The following is a 23,567-nucleotide window of genomic DNA, read 5'->3' on the forward strand; positions in this document are numbered from 1 at the left end:
CTTTTTAGCCTTACAATCAGATTGATTAAAAATTGATATCGGTTGCAAATGAGGCTTATTCACATCATCCTGATGATGATTCGGTCGAGTTCTTGAACAAGAAACTTCATCACAAAAGTAGTATGAATAAAATTGAGACATTTCTCTGGCAAGATATGCCTCAATTATAGAGCCTTCCACCCTATTTTTGTTTTTGGGACCCCCTTTCAATTTTCCAATTGCTCTGCAGAATCTTAAGATTAGATGTTTACTATATTTAAAAAAGAAATGTATGAATTTAAATATGTTTCAATTGCTTACCGTTCGAATGGATACATCTACCTAGTTTGAATTGTACCGCCTAGCCGAGCTTCGTGAATAAAGTGAACGGGAAGATATTCCATCACATCAAAGAATGCTCGCGGAAAATTTTCTCCAGCTTGTTGGTGATAACAACAATATTAATCTCCATTCACGTAAGATTCTCTTCTTTTAATGTGGTGGCACATAAGTCTTTAAAGAACAAACTGATCTTTGCTATTGGATTTCATATATTTTCAGGTAAACCAATAAAATCAATTGGAAGTAATTGTTCCATGAAAACATGACAATCATGGATTTTCATTCCATGCAAGATTCCTTGTGTCATATCAACCCTCTTTTCCAAATTTGAGGCATATTCGTCGGGCATCTTCAAACTTTGGACCCATTCACATATTTGACGTTTTTGATCCAACTTGAATGTAAAACTAGCCTTGGGCTTAAGAACATTGCCATTGGGCCTCTCCTGTAAGTGTAATTCTCTGTGTTTGCAATATTCTGGTAAGTCAAGTCTGGCCGTATGATTATCCTTTATTTTATCGGTGACATCCATAACTGTGCTGAACAAGTTGTCAAAATAGTTCTTCTCAGTATACATGACATCAACATTATTTCTAAGTAAATTATCTAGCCAATATTCTAATACCCAAAATATACTCTACTTAGTCCAGTATGCAAAACGCCATATCCATCAAGCCTGTATAATGGTTCTTTGCAGGCTTTAGGCAAATCCTGAACTATCTCCCAGATGTCATGACCAGATAGCCTTGGAGGTAGACCATCATATTCCCTTCTATTCCTTCTTAATGCATTCTTGAGTCTCCAAAATTCATGATCAGGTGGTAAGAAACAACAATGACAATCAAACCATGAATTTTTTCTGTCATGTCTCAATGTGAAAGATTTTGTTTTTCCATGCAGTATGGACAAGCCAGCTTTCAAGCTGTCATCCATCCAAACAACATTCCACAAGCAGGAAAATCATTAACAATCCACATTAGATATGCACACAGATTGAAATTCTGTTTAAGTGAGATGACCCAATTTTCAACCCCCTCATGCCATAAAATTTAAAGTTTATCGATCAAAGGTTGCAAGTAGACATCTATTTTGCTTTTTGGTTTACGCAGGCCAGGAACAACCCAATTCAAAAATATACAGGGAATAGTCATCAATATTTCAGGAGAAAGATTACAAGGGGAGATAAATACAGGCCAAAGTGAATATGGCACAGCACCAACTGAAAAAGGAGAGAACTCATTCGTACATAATCCCAAATGAATAATTCGTGGCTTAGCTGCAAAATCTGGATAATTTGCATCAAAATGTTTTCAAACCTCTCCATCAGATGAATGACACATAATACCAGTGGGCCTTCTATTTTCATTGTGTCATCCCATATGAGGAGCTAAGCTGTTTGAAGCATACAACCTCTTCAACCTTGGTATGAAAGGTAAATAATGCATCGCCTTAATAGAAATTTGATTTCCACTAGAACCACGCTTATATCAAGGGTGCTGACAAAACTTACAGGACTTTAGGTTAGCATCTTCCTTAAAGTATAACATGCAGCCATTTTCACAACAATCAATTCTAATCGAGGAGAGATCAATCTTTGACACCAATCTTTATGCCTTATAGAAAGAATGAGGAACCTCCAAGCCGGGGTCAACTAACTCTTTAATAAGATCTATCATTGAGTCCATTCCTCTTTCAGCAATATTTCAGTCAGATTTAATACTTAATAATCTAATAGCAACAGAAAAACGAGAGTGCAAACACTAATCAAACAAAGGATGACTAGCAGCATGCAATTGTTCATAGAATTATCCCGCTTCACTATTCAGAACATCTTCGACATTTTCCCTAAATTTGCCCCGTATTGCATTCCAAAAGTTTCGTGCACCATTTCTGTCATCCTAGTATCTTGATATTCATTATGCCCTGCAGACCTACTACTTTCCCCAACAACAAAGTTATTTTGCGCAACATCATCATGAATACCACGCAATCTTAAAAAATCCTCGTGAAACGCCCTTCTATAAAGATGTTCCTTTACATCTTATTTATTTACAAGATTTATATCATCACATCTAACACAAAGACAACGAATAGCCCAAAAATGTGTCCAAACATTAAGTATCTTAGCATGTTCAACAAATCTTTTGACACCTTCAACAAATTCCTCCCTAATACCCATTCTATTATCATTGTTCTATTGATATATCCAGCTATAATCAGGTTTCATCTACACAATCAATCAGATTCAACTAATTAGATCAAGTTACAAAAATTCAATTATTACCAAACATAACCACATTAAAAAAAAAAACCTTAAAAGTCCCCACACTTAATCGTTTTCAACCTTCCAAGTCACCAAATATAACCACATTCAACCTACCAAGTCACCTTTAAACTCCCTACACTTAATCATTTTCAACCTACCAAGTCACCTTTAAAGTCCAAACACTTAACCATTTTCAAATAACTAAGTCACCAACCAAACCACATTCAAAACAAAAAATCCCCTTTAAAGTCCCTACACTTAACCATTTTCAAGTAACTAAGTCACCAACCAAACTATATTCAAAACACAAAATCCCCTTTAAAGTTCCTACACTTAACAATTTTCAAGTAACTAAGTCACCAAACAAAGCACATTAAAAATAAAAAAATTCCCTTTAAAATCCCTACACTTAACCATTTTCAAATAACTAAGTACCAAACAAACCACATTTAAAACAAAAAATTCCTTTTAAAGTCCTTACACTTAACCATTTTCAATTAACCAAGTAACCAACCAAACCACATTCAAAATAAAAAAATCCCCTTTAAAGTCCATACACTTAACCATTTTAAAGTGACTAAGTCACCAACCAAACCACATTCAAAATAAAAAAATCTCCTTTACAGTCCCTACACTTAACCATTTTCAAGTGACTAAGTCACCAACCAAACCACATTCAAAACAAAAGAATCCCTTTTAAAGTCCCTATACTTAACCATTTTCAGGTGACTAAGTCACCAACAAATTACATTCAAAACAAAAAAATCTCTTTTAAAGTTCCCACACTTAACCATTTTCAAATGACTAACTCACCAACCAAACCACATTCAAAACACAAATCCCCTTTAAAGTCCTTACACTTCGCCATTTTCAAGTAACTAAGTCACCAACTAAACCACCTTCAAAACAAAAAAATCTCCTTTAAAGTTCATTCACGTAACCATTTTCAAGTGACTAAGTCACCAACCAAACCATATTCAAAACAAAAAATCTCGTTTAAAGTCCCTACACTTAACCATTTTCAAGTGACTAAGTCACCAACCAAACCACATTCAAAAAAAAACTTCCCCTTTAAAGTCCCTACACTTAACCATTTTCAAGTGACTAAGTCACCAACCAAAACGACATTCAAAATAATAAATCCTCTTTAAAGTCCCTACACTTAACCATTTTCAAGTAACTAAGTCACCAAACAAACCACATTCAAAACAAAAAATCCCCTTTAAAGTCCCTACACTTAACCATTTTCAAGTGACTAAGTCACCAACCAAACCACATTCAAAACAAAAAATCCCTTTAAAGTCCCTATACTTAACCATTTTCAACTAACTAAGTCACCAGACAAACCGCATTCAAAAAAAAAGTCCCCTTTAAAGTCCCTACACTTAACCATTTTCAAGTGACTAAGTCACCAACCAAACCACATTCAAAACAAAAGAATCCCTTTTAAAGTCCCTATACTTAACCATTTTCAGGTGACTAAGTCACCAACAAATTACATTCAAAACAAAAAAATCTCTTTTAAAGTTCCCACACTTAACCATTTTCAAATGACTAACTCACCAACCAAACCACATTCAAAACACAAATCCCCTTTAAAGTCCTTACACTTCGCCATTTTCAAGTAACTAAGTCACCAACTAAACCACCTTCAAAACAAAAAAATCTCCTTTAAAGTTCATTCACGTAACCATTTTCAAGTGACTAAGTCACCAACCAAACCATATTCAAAACAAAAAATCTCGTTTAAAGTCCCTACACTTAACCATTTTCAAGTGACTAAGTCACCAACCAAACCACATTCAAAAAAAAACATCCCCTTTAAAATCCCTACACTTAACCATTTTCAAGTGACTAAGTCACCAACCAAAACGACATTCAAAATAATAAATCCTCTTTAAAGTCCCTACACTTAACCATTTTCAAGTAACTAAGTCACCAAACAAACCACATTCAAAACAAAAAATCCCCTTTAAAGTCCCTACACTTAACCATTTTCAAGTGACTAAGTCACCAACCAAACCACATTCAAAACAAAAAATCCCTTTAAAGTCCCTATACTTAACCATTTTCAACTAACTAAGTCACCAGACAAACCGCATTCAAAAAAAAAGTCCCCTTTAAAGTCCCTACACTTAACCATTTTCAAGTGACTAAGTCACCAACCAAACCACATTCAAAACAAAAATTCCCCTTTAAAGTCCCCATACTTAACCATTTTTAAGTAACTAAGTCACTAACCCAACCACATTTAAAACAAAAAATCTTCTTTAAAGTCCCTACAATTAACCATTTTCAAGTAACTAAGTCACCAACCAAACCACATTCAAAATAGAAAATCCCCTTTAAAGTCCCTACACTTAATCATTTTCAAGTAACTAAGTCACCAACCAAACTACATTCAAATCAAAAAATCCCTTTTAAAGTCCCTACACTTAACCATTTTTAAGTAACTAAGTACCCAACCAAACCATATTCAAAACAACTAACAAGAAGACCAACAAGATGTCAACAACAATGCTAGTGAATTGAACAAGGCCACACACGGCTTCACTAGACTTGAATATGAATAATAACAGGAAGATAACAACAATGCTAGTGAATTGAACAAGGCCACACATGACTTCACTAGACTTGAATATGAACAATAACAAGACTTCACTATAAGAAAATAAAGAGAAATCAACTTACCTTTGCTTGTCCTAAATTAAAGAGAAAGAGATAAGCAGTCACTTGCAGAATAGCAAAGCAATTCTTTTTCCGAATTCGGATTCTGTCAAACAATAAAATTATTAGAAAGAATAATCTTTGGCTTAAATAAATGCAACATTTAGTAAAATCTATCACATTTATGACTTTCCTTTCGACTAACAACAACAATGGCGCATGAGTTTAAAATCATGCACCATTAGCTCTCAGAAATATCTTGTTCATAGAAAAATGTAAAGACTAAAATAATTTACAAGAAATGAAACAAGCAAAAGTAGTGAAACATAACCATACTTACTCATCAACAATTCAACATCCTAATGAAGCACAAAATCAAACTCAACACAAATTTGAAAAACCCAAACAATAAAGCTCTGCTAATTCGAGCTTCTAGTGAAGCTTAAAGTTAAAATCAACACAAATTTGACCAACAAAATAATAAATCTCGGACAACTCAAGCTTCTAATGAAAAATTTCCAAACCAAACAACAACAATATAGAATTACAGTATGAAATCTTTATAATTTCTCAGATAACTCAAGCTTGTAATGTGTGTTAGTCGAAACGGGTAGTTAAGAGAAGAAGGAAACAATGTACTTGTGAGTGTGGAGTCGCTGGAGGTCGATTTGCCGTCACCGTAGGAACTCTGTGTGTGTCGTACGCACTGTGTGTGTGTGTGTTTTGCGGGTTGTTTGTGTGTGTATTAGGGTTGTTTGTGTGTGTTTTGTTGTGTTTTGGGTTTCATATTTAGATGGGTATAGGTCGGATCAGGTCGATTGAAATTAATTTTTTTTTATTTTCATAAAACCGATCACGTGTGGTCGGTTTTTACAAAATTATTTTTGAAATAAAATATGTGTTCAATTTAGTTTAAAAAAATTACTATCGAAAAACTATTAATGCGTATAAATTAAAATTAATAAATTAACATTAATTTTTAACAAATTAAAATTATTGGTTAATTAACTTTTAAATACGATACTATATGTATATGTGGTCGATTTTTACAAAATTATTTTCGAAATAAAATATGTGTTCAATTTAGTTTTAAAAAAATTATTATCGAAAAACTATTAATGCGTATAAATTAAAATTACTTTTTAACAAATTAAAATTATTGGTTAATTAACTTTTAAATATGATATAATATGTATATATATATGTACCTCGTAATACAGCATGTTATAATCAGATAAATTATCGATTACTTGTCTTACGTTATAACAACTTCAATAATATATGCGTGTCTACGTTGACACAAAATAGTATATCTATTTCCTCAATAGTATGATATCAATGTATTATTCAAGTTATTTTAATATATCGATTCAGTTATCTAACTTTTGATTACTCATTCGTCACTACACGAGAAATACCTATATATAAATATATTTGATTGGCTATCAGCTTTCAAATATGTACTATATACATCACGTACACAATTTTACTACCTCATAATAATATACAACGTAATATAATGCGACGTATTTCGTATACTTATTTTGATGAGTTATCAATTAATTTGACTAGCTTACATTAATATCACATCAATGTACAATATATTATTACTTCGATCGTTTCAAATCAAGGTATTCATTATTTTTGGGTAGATTCTGCTAGTTTTTTATGTCATTATACCTTCACTACATTATATGTATATACACTATACATATATACCTATACATACACACACATATACAAACTATCTAATATATATATCAAGTTCTAAATACATACTATATATACGTACACGAGTATATTACCCCGTAATATAATGCGACATATTTCGTATACCTACTTTGATGAGTTATCGATTATTTTGACTAACTTACATTAATATCATATCAACGTACATTATATTATTACTTCGATCCTCAATAGTATCATATATATGAATGTATTATTCAAAATATTTTGATACATACATTCAGTTATCTAGTTTTCGATTACTGCATACGTCACTACACGAGATATATGTATATATACATATATTTAATTGTCTATCAGCTTTCAAATACGTACTATAAACATCAAATACACGATTTTACTATCTCATAATAATACACAACGTATTTAACAAATACTCAGATAAATTATCGATTACATTATCTTATATCATTAATATACTTTCACTGTACAATATGTATATATATATATATACCTATGCATACACACACATTTACACACTATCGACTATATCAAATTCTAAATACGTACTATATATATCACATACGTACACAAGTATATTATCCAATAATATAATGCGATGTGTTTCTTATACTTACTCAGATGAGTGATCGATTAATTATATTTGATTAACTTAATATAATATTAGGTTTTGACAATATATATATATAAAGATATTTATGTATATGAACTCTTGAATGCGTACTACATATATCGCATCCACAAGTATATTACCTTATAATAGACTGTTATCGACATCTATAAATCAGTATAATTTTAAAAAAATTATATATATATATTAGATTATATATATAATTATTTTTAATGAAAATAATATACATATATATATATATATATATATATATATATATATACATATTCTATTACATATATATAATTATTGGTCACTAAAAATTATTATTTTTTTAGTTCCGAAACAGACCACAAGTAGTCGGTTTTTTAAAAATATTTTTTTAAAAAAAATAAATATAAAAACCAACCACAAGTGGTCGGTTTTTATAAAAAAAAATAATTAAAAAAGATCAAAAAACTGACCACTTGTGATAGGTTTTTTAAAAATATTTTCTTTTTTTAAAAAAAATAAAAATCGACCACTATTTTTTAAAAATAAATCAAAAATAATTTTTAAAAATTGACAACAAGTGGTCGGTTTTCTTATTTTTTTATTTTTATTTGTAAAATAATTAATAATTAATATAAAAATTATTGAAATAATTATTTTAAAATTGTAAAATATAAATGCAACCTTGTTAAAAAAAACATCAAAAACCAATCACTTATGGTCGATTTTTTTCGACCACAATCTGTAATCAATTTTTTGTGATCGATTTTTCAATTTTATTTTAGTAGTGACATAACTATATACTATCTTTCTATCATAATCTCCGATCTTCTTAAATTTCATCCAAAAATATAAGATGATCCTAGCCAAGTAACATCATTGAAATTTTAAACTCCAAATATACAACCTAGCCAAGTAACATCATTGAAATTTTAAACTCCAAATATACAACCGACACCGATAAAAAGAAAATGGTCCATCTGCCAAGTTGTTGAGATACAAGGCATCCTGGTAACTTATAACAGATTTTTTTAATAAAAAAATATACTTCTAACTGTTGATTCCAGATCACCATACCAAATGTACTACATTGTTGTCATGATGAAAACGTTCCCCTAACCCCACCTCACCCCACCCCACCAAATTAATTTCGTTAAAAAGAGAGCATTTTTAATCCGAAAATAAAATGTCGAAAATAATTATGTTTTTGGAGAACCTTCAAACAACTAAGAGATCCATTTGATGAACATGAAGATATATGCATTTTTAATCCGAAAGTAAAATATTGAAGGTAGTTCGGATCAACTAAGAGGGCGGTTTAACCCAAAAATTAGGGTTAATGACAACTGTAGTTTAATAGTTAAAAAAAAAAAAAAAAACTATTTTTTGTTGTTGTTGATGAGGAAACTTGCGGTTGCTGTTATTCGGATGCGCGTAGAGCAAAGTTAATTCTAGGATAATAGTCTGAAACTGCACTGGAGAGCTAAGCTACATTAGACAAACACCGCGTAGTTTTCTCTCCAGACAAACACCGTATAATTTATAAGCTTGATCGAGAAAAGCAAGAATTTTGTAGGAGTACACTTCGGGTAGGGTACAAAGATCATTAGTCTTTCTTATATGGTTTTGGATACCCCCACCCCGACCCCGTCCCTCAAAATTTAATTTTTGGGATTGAGTTAAACTCAAGATTCATTTCTTTATCATGGTATTAGAATCAACCTCACCCAATTCATTATTTTCAATTTTGAATCTTCCGACTTATATTGTCCGCGTTCTAACTTTTAAGTCTTGGCCGTGCAGAGGTGTTGTGAGTCCCAAATTAATGGTTATAAAGGTCCTTAGTCTTTTTATATGATCTTTAACAATTTTCTTCATGATCCTATTTGAAAGATCAACTGCTCAATTAACAACGACCCTTCACTTTTAAAGGTTGATATTTGAACAATTAAAGGGGTGCAAAATTAGGTACACGTACCACGTGCATGTCATATATTGATGCTTTAATTCATGACCATATATAATGGCCCCTATTGGTGCTACCTATGAATTATTCATCAATTTTAGGTCACAAGCACATGGCCGATTGGTTGTACTTTGTACCATCCACATCCTTTTATTAGAAGGCTTTTGATGATGTTTTCTACATTTAGATCAACATTACTTTTTGGATCTTTTATAATTATTATCGTTGAATATATAACCTTAATAATCAAGGGAGTAGATCCAGGGTGTCTTTGCTATTAAGGGAACATTAATTAATCTCTTCATGTGAAGTTTCATATACCATGCTGATCCTTGAATTATTAGCTAGTTGTTTAATTATTGGTTTATGTAGGGTAATCTACTAATTTGGTTTTGGAATTTATTTATATGAAGCTAGAAGTCGTCGTATTATTCTTGTTTCTTGTTTTTGGATTTTTGTTACGATTTGTTGTTTCATATAGTTTGATTATAGTAATATTGTTTTGCTCTTACTTGTTGTTTTTAGTACTATCGATTGTTTGTATTACTTTCAGTACCTCTTCTATAGACTGGTTTTATCTTAAAGTTAAGGGTTAATTAAAAACAACCACTTTATATTAAAGGTAGAAATTAGATTTGCGTATGTTCTATCCTTTTCAGATTTCACTTGGTGGGATTACATTGAGTATGGTGTTGTTGTATATATGAAGCTAGAATCCTCTCTCATTCACATAGCTTTTATTTATTTTTTGGGTTAAACAAAAATTTGTTTATATATATATAGGAGTGACTAGCATTATTGATTACTAGCATATTGTTGTTCAGAGTAATATGGCTACAATTCAAAAGCATATTAATAACTGTTTTAGCCTTAATAAAAACTAGTTAGGTCCTTGTTTGCCTCCAATATTTTTAGGAAAAACGTGGGGGAACTTACCATTCACATATCTAATTGACGGTATTATAAGAGATGATTTTCGAGAGTTACTTGGCAAAGGCGTTATGCTAGCTAGTTGATCAAGTTCATGAGAACGGAGTTATATAATTTTTCATTTTAGTTAGAGGCGGATTCATGATTCGAATTTTTATTGTGTCAAATAAACTTATCAATTAAATCAATCAGATTATTTATCTTTTCGGTCTATAGGACAATTGACAAATCAATTAACAAAAAAAGGAACAGTAATAAAATGACAAAGCTTAAATTTTCAATAATATTACCAATATTATAACATCCATAATTTATTTCAATTATCCGCGACGAATTTTCATATTTTGAAAATGATCAACAACGACATCATTACTTATATTTACAAATATATTACTTATAAACAATCATTTAAATATCGTTTACCAATACTATTTCGCACTTCATTTTTTATGTGCTTCATGGACGAGAATGCTCTCTCCACAATTTTTGTAGCAATAGATAAAATCAGAGTCAACTTCACAAGTAAATAAACAAGTGAATAAGTCTCCACAAGAGTTTTCTCAACTAATGCCTTTGTTAAATCATGAATTTCTTGCAAGTTGGAGAACTTGAAATTACCACCTCGCATATGAATTGTGAAAGTACCAAGTTGGTAACTCAAATCTCGAAATTTTTCATAATCAAACTCATTTGGATAATACTTTGCTAAAGTCTGATTCCACCTTTGTCAAAGTTAGAGAAAGAATTGACAGGATTCAAGTTTTCATCCCAAGAAGCAAATCACTACTCACTATATCAAAACGATCATTAAGCTCTTGAAGTTGCACATCAATGACAACATAAAAGATTTAAACATGCAAGTGGTGCGAATAACAAACATCCAAACACTTGACTTTCAGAAAAATAAGGCTCATTTAATTTGGGAATCAAGATATCATGTGAATCACAAAATGAAAAACATCACCGAGCAAAGATTACCAGTCATTTTCTCTCATATCTTGCAATCTTTTCTCTGTGATGTTAAGAAAATCCAACGGCATTAACAATATCTTGATTTTTTTTTGTAAAATCTTGCTCAACTCATTTGAAATGACCAACTCTTTTAAAATCAAGTGAAGCATAAAAATAAATTTGAATGTTTTGACCTTTTTAAAAGATATTCCGCTTGATTTTTTTTACTTGAGGAAGAACTTTCAATTTCAATCACTCCAAGAACATGGACAATAGATGAGAATATAACAAAAAAGTTATCTAATATTTTGAAATGTGATCTCCAATGAGTATCACCTGATCTTTGAAGCCCACGTTCTTGACGTAGGACTCATGTAATTGCTTTAAATTTTCAGTTTGGGGATGAGGAAGTAAATCTCTACGCTTAAAAGATCCTTCAACAAGATTCAACACATTAGTAACATGATCAAAAAAGTCTTGGAACTTCAAAATATTTTTTAGCAATAGCTACAAGTATTAGTTGCAATTGATGTGAAAACAATGAATATAATATGTAGAAGAACCGTCTTTCATAATAAAGTTTTGAGATCATGTACCTCTCCCTTCATATTACTAGCTCCATCATAACCTTATCCACATATTTTGAATGAACTTAATGAGTGATCGGAAAGCAAAGAATAAATTTCTTTCTTCAATAAGCATGCCGATGTATCACTAACATGGACAAGATCGATAAATCATTCTACTACTTCACCATTCTTACCAGCATACCTCAAAACAAAATCTATTTGTTCTTTGTGTGAGATGTCTTTGGATTCATCAATTAATATACCAAAGTAAGAATCTACTACAATCCCACCAATAGGTAAGTCAACCCATATTTTGAAACTGCTAATAACGGACTACGAAGAGAAATGAATGAAGATAGCAAAATAAATATAATAAAATGCAAATATATATAAGATAGTCCCAAAACCTGGTGGAATTAATGTAAGAGATTGTAATATAATAAGAATATAAATTGAAGTACTAAATGAATATACTGGTGCAACCTATAACTTTCACTATTTCTTTCACACAAACATTGATAATATTCTTTTGGATCATAGGACAAGTCATCATTTTGTGAAGCTTTTTCTAATATTAGTTTCCCACATCCGAATATTTGTCTTCATGCCACCGCAAAAATTTTAAAAGTTGCTGATTAGTTGAAGATTCACTTTCGTCATGACCTCAAAAAGGAAACTCATGATGCAAAAGAAGTCTTGTCACATCAATTGACGTTTTCAAGCGAATGCAGTACTCACTTTTGATTTTTAAGAATGTTTGTCAAGAACAACTTGAATTGATTGATGATTATTTGAAAAATATAGAATCTTATTGTAATATTTGTTGTGAACACTATTAACTTTACCGACATATAAACAAAATCTTTCAAGAGCCCCATTCCAACCCTTAAAACCTTTTGTTGCATAAAAATCAATCGGAATTTCATAAACAAATTTATTTTTGAATAAAACAACAAAAATAATATGTGGCATCTTTCTCCACACTATACTCCAACCAACTAGAATGTGAACCTTTGCACCAACTTGAAATAAATTGGTGCATTTCACCTCCTATTTCACTTGAAAGATATGGTTTCAAGATAGGTTGACAAGGTCTTTTTTTAATAGAATATTTTCTCACTTCATCTCATATCCAAGAATCATAATCAAAAATTGATTTTTTCTCACGGATCAGCTTTAAGAGACCTCAAATCGGTAGCAATTATAAGACAAAAATGATTGATTTTGATATTATTAGAACTTGACTGAGAATAATTAGCCTTCTTAAAAAAGTTTACTATCTCAATTTAGAAAATTAGAACACTTTATCAATCCTAAATCAAGATAATTTGAAATTTAAGTTTCTAAATTCAAGAAAGAGAATCAAAAAAATATTTCAAAGTAACTTACAAAGGACAGCGGCATGTGGTTGATGTTGGGTAAGCAAGTTAGCCATGGATGCAAAAAGTGGTGGCCGATGAGGCTGAGGCCGTGATATTTACCGGAAACGATAAAAGATCCGGCGATAGCAGAGGCAACCGGCAAGGACCAAAAAAGCAGAGGTATAGTCGATGATCTATTTGGGAATTGAAAGGGAGAGGGATAAGTTTTTGTAGAAAAGGTCAAATACACCCTCGAACTATGATAAATGCAACGTATATATTCCTCGTCATACTTTAGATAGACACATGCCCATACCATTAATGAAACGGTACATATATGTCCCTCACACTAACGATAGGAGCATATGTGTACCCAAAGTATGATGGAGGGTATATACGAACTATTTATCATAGTTCAGGGGTATATTTGTTCCTTTTTATTTTAATCTTTTATTCTAACTAATTAATCCAAAAATATTACCTAACCTAATAAATTCATCAAACCTAATTTCAAACTAACTCAATCCAACCTCTATTTTTTTATTTCAAATCCAATACTCCCTCTGTTTTTCTCTTAAACGTGAACCCCAATCAAATTGTAGGAATTGGTCGATGTTGCTAGTTGATGTTTACAAACCTGAGAGTGTGGAGATTAGACCGGCGATGATCATAGCTAAGGGGCAGCGATAGTTTGACGATGGAGTATTTTCAATTCGATGAAAACGGTGGCTATGTAGTGTTGATCGGTGGTGGGTAGCATTTTCCCGATGAAATTTTTTTGAAAATTAAAACGTGAGAGGTTTAATTTATTTTGTATTATTTTTGGGTGTTACGATTTAATGGTATTTAAAAAAAATGATATTAATGGGTGTTATTGTATTGTGTGTGTTTGTGTATCATTATTAGGGTTGAAAAATGTGTTTGTTAGACAGATGATTCTTGAATTTTAATTGGGATTGAGTTAGGCAGTGGATTTATTGGGTCGGTGGTGGCTTTGGGTTAATTATTGAAGATTAAAAAATTCAAACAAAAAAGAAATAAATATACTCTCGAACTCTGATAAATGATACTTATATATCCTCCATCATACTTTAGGTACAGATATATCCCTACCATTAGTGTGAGGGGCATATACGTACTATTTATTAATAGTAGGGGTATATGTGTACTCAAAATATGGTGGAGGGTATATACATACCACTTATGATAGTTCGGGGTATATTTATTTCTTTTTTATTTTTTTCAATTTGATGAGAGAGAATAAAAATATACATTTTAAAAACAACTACTAGCTACTAATATTTGAAATATTAAAAAAAAAAAAGATCTAATTTAATTATTAATAAATATAAGTCATTATATAAGGACAAAAATGGTTGCAAGCTACTAGTCACTCGAGGATACACTTCAACCACATAGTCAATTGTTTGATGAAGAAAATTAAGGGAAAAAAAGGTTGCAAACTGAGATCGAACCCGCAACCTTTGGAGAGTAAGGCCCTATTTGTTTGAACTTAATAGAGGTCTGAATCTGAATAGTTCAGACTTCAGTCCATTAAGTGTATTTTTTTTTTTTTAAAAGGTCTCTTAAAACATCTTAAAACATCTTAAAACCTATGAATCAGTCAGACATGGAAAAGAGTCTGAATGGCATTCATACTCTTTTTAAACACAATTTATTTCCTCACAAATCTCAAACTTTATTATTTTTTCTAAATAAGTTGTTCTCCCACCCTCTCTTCACGTTGCTCTCTCTCTCTTCTCGTTTCTCTCTCTATTCCTCTTCCTCTTCACATTATTTTCCTTCTCTTTCAAGTATGATTCACCAAAATTATTTATAAATATTTTTATTATCAATTTAAGCATGCACTATTTGCTGCTCAATATCTATGCTCTACTCCAGAAGATATAATTGGATCTTCAATTGAAATCATGTTTAATCTTCTTAATTCATCACGTATAAAATAAAGGTGAAAAAGATCGGCATGTAGTTTGTTTTGCTTCACTTTAGTTTTTGCAAGAATGGGCATAGATGTATGTTGTTGTTTTGCTCATCGTGTAGGATAGAACATGTAAAATAAATAAACTAACAAACATTAGAATTCGTTTAAGATTAGAAGTGAAACACTTTAATTTGTTCTTTTGCTACTTTGTACAGACCTATTAGCACATCCTTTGGTGCCGTCATAATATGTATCATTATTTTAGCTTCTCAATCTTCTGAACCGGGGCTCTATCAGAAATATCCTACTTATAGAGTTTCATACTACTCCATCAAGAGACATTGATTGAATTAATAATTTCGGGATGAAACTGGAAGTGGTTGTATGATATAATATTTTTTCAGATAATATATTATTTTATTATTTTTTAAATTTTAAATTGCATATTTATTACAAATAAATAAATTATGTACATTCAGATATTAAAAAATAAACAGTCTTAATCATTCATTATTCAGATTTATAAGCAACATCTTAATCATTCAGACATCCATTTAGATTCAGACGTCTTAATCTTAAAAAAAAAACAAATGCACCCTAAATGTGATGTTCTACCACTGGAACCAGATGGTACTTTGGTATTGTGGGTAGCTGATAACGCCTAAACTACGCCTCCTTATAAGTATAAAGCGGTCCCTTTCAACTATAGTAACCCAACTAGATTGGGGTTGATCCCACAGGAAATAGGCCGAAAATCTGTCTTGAACATATTGAAATCACCAGGCAGTATCGAAAAGTATAAAGGGGGTATTTGTAGTAACTAGATAAAAGTAACAAGGCTTGGTTTCTTGTCATTATAAACAATCTAAGACGAACACTAGGCTTATGTTCTCCCTAGATTCTCAACTTAGTAGATTTATCGTGCATTATCGAACTATTCCAATATCTTGCATGCAGAATCGATAAGTTATGTACCATCAACAGAGTTTTAGATGAGCAGACAGATTTCACCATTTACCTTTTGAGTCTCAGGATGTCGCTTTACTAATCCTTATCTTGATCCCAGCTAACTATTACCTTTTGAGTCTCTGGTTATTAGATTATAGCTAATCATCTTACTTAGATAATATCTAGTAGTGCGGATCGAGAGTTAAACTTCAAATTACTGTTGAGATTCTCTTTTCCTACTCACTACTCTTCTTCTGGAGTAAGTAGCAACAATCTGGGGGGATCTTAACATTGGCCACCGCTAAAAAATTAATAAAACAAAGAAAACCCAATACATGCAAGAATCTTTATCTAGAACGACTTGGCACTTACTCTACTTTGTTAATCCGACGGGGTTCCCCCAACCCTAACTAAGGAAATTAACCGCTCATAGTTATGAGATTAGTCATGAAATCCACAAACAAAATTAACAAATCAATCATACAATAATGAAAGAAGAAATTCCAAAATATTAAATTAGAAAATAAACCAAGAATAATAAGATATAGGATAGCCTCTAAGGGCCCATCCCTGAATATGTGAATGTAAGAATATCTGAATGTGTGAATGAACAAATTAAGCAAAGCCTAAAGAGTATTTATAAATTATAGGAAATCCTAGAACTCAAATCCTAAATAAAACATGAAAACTTAACTAAACGTACATAATAAGGCTTAAAAACATCATAGGAGTCTAATTAAAATACATAGAAACCCTAAGAAACGATTTCGAAATAATCAGAAAAAGTTGAGGTCGGTGGCTACATGTGGTCACCAACACGCGGCCTGGACTTAGGAGCATGTGGTACATGTGGCCTAAGGTTGGGCGCATGTAGTGGCCATAGGTGGTCGAACCAAAATTTCCTGCAGATTAGCTCTCGAGATTTTAAACTTCTGACACATGTTTTGCCCACATGCAGTTCGCACGTACTACATGCGGTTTTCATGTAGACTAAGTAAGTGAAAAATTCCCCACGATCAAATAGATAATTGAATTATCTTTCCAACGATAAAAATTATGTCGTAATTCGATATAGGGGTGAAAAGTTATGGCCAAATCACTGAAGCGCTGTTAACTCTCTGGATCTTCAATTCCAGTGCTTACCTTAATTTCATACATACCACATGTGCTATATGTGGTCCACATGTTGATATAGGTTAGAGCCAGGCTTTTCAACACTTGCAAACAAGCTTCAAATATTCAACTTTCATCACAAGCTTTGGTCACGTACAATCCGAAAAGTTTCACGAATACCCATGATTCATCAAATAAGTAGCCAAAAATATCATTTTTCATGTTTTTCTTGAATTTAGCATCCGAGACCTAATTTTCTGTGAAACACTCCAAAAATACATCAAATCTAACAAAATAGCCTTAAGTATGTGCATATTCTCGTAGTTTTAAGCATCATAATTGCTAAATTTCAATAGCACTTCAAGACCCTCAACTTAAAATGTTGCATGTTCTCAGGCAACAAAACATAACAAAACAATACAACGATGCTTAACCAAGAGAAACCTAAGATATCTGTGGCAGCCAATCATCAAATTTAAGCTCAAGATTATTACCTTCTCCAAGCTTAATTCTTTAAAACCCAACTGTGCATATTAATGAAGCACAGCAATGTGACAGAAATGAATCAAGCTATGACATTACATTAGAAACAAACAACCATGCATATATACAAGTTACACTAGCAATGCAACCTCTGCGCCCTCACAACAAAGAAGTCACACTCACTTTATATGAAATAATGCATGTGTATGTGGATATAGTCAAGAGATACTCATACTAAGAAGATAAGTTCCAATCAATGTGCATAAAATACCATAAGCTTCATCTTATTTTCTTAACCTTAGTTTTCAGACAATCAAGTTAGGATCACTATAGGACTTTTCTCGGCTTATAATGTAGGTTTGGGGGGCTGGTAGAGTACATATGGACATATTAAGTGATTAAGCCTCCTTGGAACTACACTAACTTTAGGGTCCCACTTATTAGCCAACTTTTTACATTATTTCCTCCCTTTCTTCCTTCTTTTTATTTTAAAGCACGTTCAGACTGGGTGTGATTTTTTACTTCTTTCTTTTTCAACTTATTTCCTTTCTTTGATTTTATTTTGCTACCACACCCAGCATTACTTTATTTTTCTATTATTTTACCCTTCTTCATACCCACTATACATCACGCACCCCTATGATATTCATCCTCAACTTAGACGATTTTTCTGAGATGAGGTGCACAATGTACAGTGAGGAACAGTGTCAAAACAGGTTCATTGTAACACATATGGGAAGATGAAAGGCTAAAATAAAGAAATAGGTTATAAGGCTCAAAACAGGGATCAAGGGATGTTGATTTCCACATGGAAGGTCATTTGGGCAAAAAAGTGGACTAGAATAAAAAAAAACGGCCTATGATCCTTTCCTAAACAATTATCCTACAACCTAAGCAAGACTAACCAGGCAAGTTCTGAGTATAACAGAAAAAGGGAACTAAGAGTATCTCACACACGCATGGCACATAGTTACATCACAAGATAGTACCTATCCGGTTCATACAACTATTAGCAATGATTATCATATCCCTAATGCTAGTTTCATAAAAAGATCTGCAATAGTCACATATATATACAAGTACATAGTTCAAAAAAAATAAGCAATTGAAGGGATATCATCGATAAAAATATGTTTACTGTCCTAGATACTCATTTTTATCCTAGTTAATCACAAAACATCACAAAAAAATACAATACGGCTAAACATGCAGCTCTACTAGGAATGATACTCCGAGGAATAGAGGTACAAAAACAAAAACCCCAAGAGGACATCCAGACCCATAAGCAACCCTACTGCAATTTAAAATCATTCATTGTCCCCAATTAATCAAAACCCCTACAAAACAAGAGAGATAGAAATGTACCTGTGGCACCATAGGTGTGGAGATCTAACATCAATCACGAATACAAATGTAGACACGTAATTTCGTCCCTCCTCAATTTTGATTTTTGAATGCACTTTACCGCGTACCTCATCCTCGTGTGATAATCCCTCCTCTAAAATTCAAATAAAAAAACTCTTAAAAAATTAATAACACAACCAATCAAATTGCAACACCCTCTAGCTTATCCTAACCACCTAGCCCTACCATCTATACCCACAAGCCCCCTATCCCCTAACCTTTTTCACGTTTTTCATTCCCTTTTCATAATATATACGCTCACAACAACAATATATAGAGGAACACACAGAATGTTGAGAATACCACAACATTTTGGACAGAATACATAACACACACAAAATTTACAATACACACACAGAGGGAGAAACTCACGCACCCACCATGGACGAAAAATAGAGAAAAAAAAGATATTAATAAAGAAAGAGGAGAGTGAAAGCCAAAAGAGGATTGAAGGAGGGATAGATACGAGAGAGAGAAGTAAGGGAGAGGAGAAAAAAGTAGAAGCAAAGGAGAAAAACAATGTTTCATAAGGGAGCCGTATAGTTTCTCCGGTGGATATTTCATCAAAAAACGTCGGCGACCGTCAGTCCCCTAAATAACTTCCTAAACCAGTCAACCCATCAGCTCCACTTTCGAAAACCCTAAAGTAAGTTTGGCCAACACATAAAAACACGCTCAAAACAAGACTATTGTCCTTTCTTCTCCATTTTTAGTCACCATCGGAGGTTGTCGGAACTCTAAACAGTGAACCCAACTCCATTCTGATGACTTCCACCGAAAAATGAGTGAATCAGTGACATTAAGCATGAAATATGGTATGGCTACTTATCGAGTCGCGATTTTTTATTTGGGTTAGCGAAAAATAGAGCAAAAAGGTATATCGAGGTTTTTTCATCGTTGTCAAATCTGTTTAGGTTCTACTTCTTGACTCAAGTTGGTTTGTTCTTCTATTGAGGATGGTTCGAGGTTCCTTACGTAGATTCCATCTCGTGTAATTGAGTAATACTGAATTGAAAGTGATGTTAACGTCCATTTCTCATTTCATTCTTGATTAATTTTAAGTTTTGGATATTTTGTCTCATAAATTCATGTTACATTTTTGTGATGTTTGAATTATGAATATTGGATGATGTTGGATTCAGAGTTTTGAAGACTCGAATGGATGATTATGGATTAAGTAATCATTTATTAAGAATAAAGTTGGTGGTAAAGATTGAAAAGTGATAAAAATAAATATTGGCTCAGATTGGTTCATTGATTGAGTTGATTTGAAATGTATATTAATTTTCTCAAACTTGATAGTATCATGTGTTAGGCGGGCAAATGGATAGGAAAACAATAAGGGATAGGCAAATTTAGAGATTCTGAATTGTTGAATATTTGAAATATTTGATGAATGGTTTTGTTTTTCTCGCATTGAAAAATGTATTCATTTAGCTGGGAAATGCCCCGATTCTATTTGTACTTATTCACTGGAGAATGACCCGAATTATCTTGTACGTGAAGGACATTCGTGATGAAGGTTCGAGACATCGGGTAGAGCATTGTTCAGGGTTATAGGTTACTGTAGGATTATTTTAGTAATTTTAAATTCAAACTGTAATAATTGGAGTAGACATTATTTTTTGGATTTATTTTGTGTATTTTATTTGTCTGTTAATTTTGTGTGTTTTATGTAGTTTATTTACTTCATAGCATTGGATTAGCCGATACAAGCTAAGATGTGCCCGTGCTAGAACCACGGGACCGAGGGGAGTCTTACACCATCCTCTCGATCCATAGAATTTCTTAACCAAAATCTTTATTCGCAAGTTAGTTTTTGAGAGTCAAATTAATTTTGAAAAGGATTTCCAAAGATGACTTCGCACACCAAACCTATCATAAGTGGTGACTCTGAATTCATGTTTTAAAATCTTTTTCAAAATATATTTTTATTTTTTTTGTCACTTTTAATAATAAAAATTCTTTCCTAACTTACAACAATTATATCTTTTTGGTAAAAAAAGGGGTGTGACATCTCTGGCAACTCTGCAGGGGACTTTTTCAGAATTCGAACTTATTTTTTGAGTTGTATAGACTTAGTTTGACATTATGAATGTATAGACGTTGTTTGTGTTATCATTTTTATTTGTTTTTCATTGTTGAATGCCTAAGTGCTACGTGTTTACAGTTTTTTTCATATGTGTTACCGTTTTATATCTGTCGTCATTTGGATAACTTGAGTTATTTCTTTTGCAACAAGTTTTGTAGTACACGGTGTGTACATGACCTCTAGTTGAGTCACCCTTATTTTAGGATAAGGAGCCGATGGCAAGTATGGAGTGGGTGAAAAGCTATTGTAGTCACCATCGACCATACGCTTCCCCGAACAGTCTTATTAGTGGACTCCAACCTAGGTCAACCTTTAGGTCATGCTTATCTGCGTCATATTGAGACCTAGTAGGACCCATTCGGTCCTTTGTAGGAGACTCACCCCTAAAGCATCCCTACGTACTAATTGTTGCATCTTTGAGGATAATAGTGTCATTTGACGAACTGATTTGAGAAAAACATGTTCTAGAATTAAAGAAAAGTGTGTAGACAAGGAAATATTGAAAAAAAAGTGAGTAAGAAAAAGAGTTTCGTAGTTTTTTGAGTTCTTTATCGCTTTTATTTTTCACAATCCAAAAATTCAAAAAGATTTTCATCCTTTGCACTCATTTTCTCAAAAAATAAAAACATCAAAAAAAATTCTTTTGTCTCCTTTAGCAAGCATTTATAATTAGAAAATTTCAAAAAAATAAAATTAATAGGATCTTTTTATATAGAAACTTTAAAAAGATGGTCCAAGTTTTGTATATTTCTTGTAAAGAAAATCTCAAAAAGTTTTTTCTTTCATAGTACTTGGTGTCAGTTTTATGTGAAGTAGCAAATTGAAACCTCAAAAAGATTTTATTAACGTTGTTCATCGTATGTCTTTGGGCGTGTCTCTTAAGTCAAGGTTTAGTTTGTTATTTAATTCTTAATTGTCCAATCTGGACAAACTACCCATATTTGGTTATCCTCTGTCGGAAGTGAGATACGTAGGCAGCCCTTCTAGGATTCAGTAATCTTATTTAAAAAATTCAAAAAGATTTTCATCACTCTTAATTTAGAGTAGGTGTTTCATATATGTCTCGAAAAGAAAAATACAAAACAATTTTCCTTAATAGTCTTAGGTTTTATTTTTGATGAAATTCAAAATTAAAAATCCAAAAAGATTCTTGTCAGTATCATTTGAAAATAATGATAAAAGAAAAAAATATTTTCCCTTCATTTTAGATTAGTTGTATGCACGTGTTGTTTCATCTGAAAAATACAAAAAAGATTTTTCTTTGAGAATTTTAGGTTTCATTTTTGCATGAATTTCAAAATCAAAAAGACTATGTAAATATCGTTTGAAAAAACAAAAGAAAGAAGAATTCATTTGGTAATAGATTATTTAATCCATGCATCTTTCTATAAAAAAAAAAAGATTTTCTCTTGATAATCATAGGTTTCATTTTGAAAAGGGGATTTATGCCTGAAAATTTTAAAAAGATTTTCGTCATTTCTTTTGATAATTTGTTATTTTCTTTCTTCTAGATTTTCGAAAAAAAAAAAGAATTTGATTGGTTATTTTTTGGCCAAACTGCACAAACTACGCACACCTGATTCTCCTCTCTCATGAGTCAGATATGTAGGCACCCTATTTGGGTTCAGTGATCTTTTCAAAAGAAAAAAAAGAGAAATTTTTTTGATAAAGTGTTGAACTCTAACGCATTGGTTATCTTTTGTTCAATTAGTTTAAGGTGGTTGGTTAGTGGCATACTGACCGGTCCTTCACATCACACCAAATTCAAGAAAGGGTTGGTTATGTCCAACAAAGATATAGTGAGTGACATTATGAACCAAACAAAGAGTCAGGAAAATGAAAGTTTAAAGCAAGAGATTTTGAGATTAAGGCAACAAATGATAGAAATGCACCAAACTTGGGTCAGTAGGTTGCCTCCTTCTCCATTTCTCGCTATTGATCCTACAAATACCTTGAGTTTTCCACCAAAATTGCAAAGTCATTTTCCTATTGTTGTTGATATAATATAACATGCCTCAGAACTTATTCCACGCCAATTGCATCCCAATACTTCCACCCCTCTTTCTATAGCTCCTCATATAGTTTGTGATTTTGTTGCTCAATCCTCTAATGAGACTTTCACATTATCTATCTGCTCAACGATTGTGCTTCTTCATGCCGCTAGTGAACCCATGTTCAATACTTTTGATAATCATTGCTATGCTCCTGAGCCTATTTTCAAGTTAAATGGACCACCGAAATTT

The sequence above is a fragment of the Capsicum annuum genome, unplaced genomic scaffold (assembly GCF_002878395.1).
Source record: "Capsicum annuum cultivar UCD-10X-F1 unplaced genomic scaffold, UCD10Xv1.1 ctg3102, whole genome shotgun sequence".
Taxonomy (NCBI): Eukaryota; Viridiplantae; Streptophyta; class Magnoliopsida; order Solanales; family Solanaceae; genus Capsicum; species Capsicum annuum.